General features: G+C 29.9%; 1 long non-coding RNA gene across 1 annotated transcript; it reads right to left on the bottom strand.

The window, feature by feature from the left end:
• Positions 1 to 1,767: 1,767 nt before the first annotated feature.
• On the bottom strand, positions 1,768 to 3,049 carry LOC120357568. The gene is made up of 3 exons (XR_005574567.1): positions 2,891 to 3,049; positions 2,630 to 2,760; positions 1,768 to 2,217 (listed from the first exon to the last, which is right to left on the bottom strand). It is a non-coding gene; the product is annotated as an uncharacterized LOC120357568 (long non-coding RNA).

Genomic DNA, 3,049 nt, shown 5'->3' with positions numbered 1-3,049 from the left:
GGCTGTCATAAGGACCGTAATCAAACATGTACATTCTGTTATTGAGTATTTCTAAAAACAGAGGGTTTAACTGAGATAAATGTTTTATGATAGGAATCATTGAGTAATGTCCCACTCCTTCCAAACAGTCATGCATTCCATCAACAAAAGGCATATCAACAATATCTATTGATGGTACAACATTAAAAATACATTTCTCTTTGATCCCAGTCATACTCACATTGTTTGTAGCCAAATCATTGTAATAATTTTCAGAATTCCTAAGTAAAGTTGGATCTTCAATGCACTGAATCTCAGTCAAAAATTTTGATGCCTTACAAAACCGACAGACAAAATTAGCAGAAAAACTTTCCACAAATCCGCATATGGAGTGAACACCAAGATTATCTCCAGTTAAAAGACCAGTAGCAAAATTAATTCTTTTTTCCTGTCCGTTTATGTTTATATCTATTCCTTCAGTTTCTAAATATATAAGTTTGTTAATCAAAGGAGCAAACGTTTTTTTGTTACCATATTGTTTCCTGTCATCAGAATAAAACAGAAGAGCTAAAAAAATATTATCAAGCTTGGATTGGTACTCTGGAGGCAAACAAGTTATTGTTACATATACTGAACCGATCTTTTTTAAATGCGGTCCGAGGGGATTATTTGATTCCCAATCATCATAATACACCAGAAGTGGGAACACAATGTCCGACTTTTTAAAATATTAATGGTTATAAATTTCCATCTTTGACATTGTACAAAATTATAAATCATATCTGATTCCGCCTAAAGCTCTTGTATATATTGTATCGTACTATTAAAAGCATCTGGAAATTCAAAGAATTTCTGCAAACATATCTAAGTGGAATGTATTGTGAAATTACTTGTTTCATTTGTGGTTTTACACCCTGTTTTGTACGTTTTCTCGCCACACGAGAATCAATGTAGTAACTCTCAGGAGGTATATGCACCTGTAGATTGAAAATACATCATACGCTTGTACTCTGTAGATAAGTGATGGAATGGATTATTCAAAGATTCAAACATCTTTTCAATATTGTAAATATTTTCGGCTTGTGCGTGACAGGATAAAAGTGCATCTACAACAGTTTGCTTCAAAATTTTGAGAAAACTTCCACCAACAAAGATAGAAATATCTTCAATTATAGAATTAACCAGATTACGTGGGAGACCTGGTTTTGTGTTAATTTTAGATACAAGAATATTAGCATGTAATTCCAACAAAGTCTGAAAATCAAGAAGTGATGTATCAAACAATTCCGGATCATCTTGGACAATATCATTATTTGTATCAGAAGCTACATTTGGACTATGACAATATGTTGGCTTTACTTGTGTTATATTATTATTACAATTATTGAAACGATAGGCACATTATGCTTGTTTCGCAAATGTTTCCTAAATGAGTTCCACACAGTAAATGAACGACCGCATGTCTCTATAACGCATCTAAAATATGTACAAGCTGGATGCTTTATAGAGAAATGAATCTGAAGAGCATCAATACTGCCAAAAGATTCATGACAGCAATGACATTTTATGAGAATCATTAAATAAATTTAGTGAATGATGTAATAGTACCATACAAATATACAAGAATTTTGTAGTATTAGAAAAATGAAACTAAATGTAAACTTTAATTAATATTGTAATTAAACAGTTATGTTAAAAAACTAAAAATTATAAGTTGTATTACCACTGAAAAATTAAAGGTTAATTGAACAACATTACTTTATCTTAAAGTAAAAATCTTTCGCTTTTCGTAAGAACAAGTGTGTTATAAACACTTAATTAAAATATATACTTTACACGTTTTAGGCATTGAAACAACTTGACGTAAGCATTTGCGGTGTTATAATCTCACTGTTAATGATTAGATTTAAATTCTAAATAATCTTCTGTTAAAGCTAATACTGCAAGATTAGAAATATTTTTGTCATTGGAGATTCCATATATTCCTTCTTGTAAAAAATGCCATTCCCTGGCACATTCAACTGGATATTTACTATCTAAAACATACATCGATTTAAAGGCTATATCAATCGCTTTCAATGGAGTTTCTACCTCGAAATACACTTCGTTGATAACGACATAGTGTGTGATATAATCTTCATTTCTACCAACAATTACGGCTTGTATTCCTAAATTAAGTCTATATTTTGCATATTTTTGCCTTCTCAAATTCAATGTAGGCTGAACGTCATTTGTACTCTGAAAATATAGATATGTTTCAAAATTTTATAATATACAACTCAGTATTTAAATTTATTTTAAATAAATTTTTATATTCCCAAGTGCGAGTAAGATTTCTATTACTTCAGAACATACTAACTCATAAGAGAATCGAAATTTGCTACTTAGGTAAAGTTCTCTCTTTACAAGTGATAGATTTTTTTATTTAAAAGGAGTCAGACTATTAGAAGTCAGATTATTATTTTGCGACAATGATAGTACTGTAAATTTTCAATTAATTTTTAGCGAAGTATGTATTATTTACAGAGTTTCAAATCAGTTGAGTTTATTAGTCTATGCGCAAAATTTATTCCTACCCGACATTTTCAGTTCTTTATAAAATGATTCGGCCTTATGACAAAGAAATTTTATTTTATTAAAATATATATACCTTCACAAGAAGTAAAAATGCCTCACGTGATTCTTGGCGCGAAGGTCGCCACTGCTCCTTTTTTCTTTTTAACGTGGTAAGTACTGTGAACAATAAGTTTAAAGCGAGCAATGTCCTCACTTTTTTCCCCTCTGTAATAAAATTATAGGTTATAATAATATATTTATAATAATAATTATAGGGTGTAGTAAAAATTTAATATTGTCAATTATATATAATAGTTCAGAGAGAATTAATATAAAGATTATTAATGTATGTTACATCTAGGGTGACCAACTCTTCATTTGAAAATTTCGGGACATCGACGTTAGAAAATCGGGACACAGTTTAAAAAATCGGGACTTTTTCACGATACATTAAATTAGAGTTCCCTGTAATATTAATGTTTATATTATGTATCCGTTCTCGACTATTTTTATA

Source organism: Solenopsis invicta, chromosome 4 (assembly GCF_016802725.1).
Source record: "Solenopsis invicta isolate M01_SB chromosome 4, UNIL_Sinv_3.0, whole genome shotgun sequence".
NCBI lineage: Eukaryota > Metazoa > Arthropoda > Insecta > Hymenoptera > Formicidae > Solenopsis > Solenopsis invicta.
This window is presented reverse-complemented; position numbering and strand designations above follow the sequence as displayed.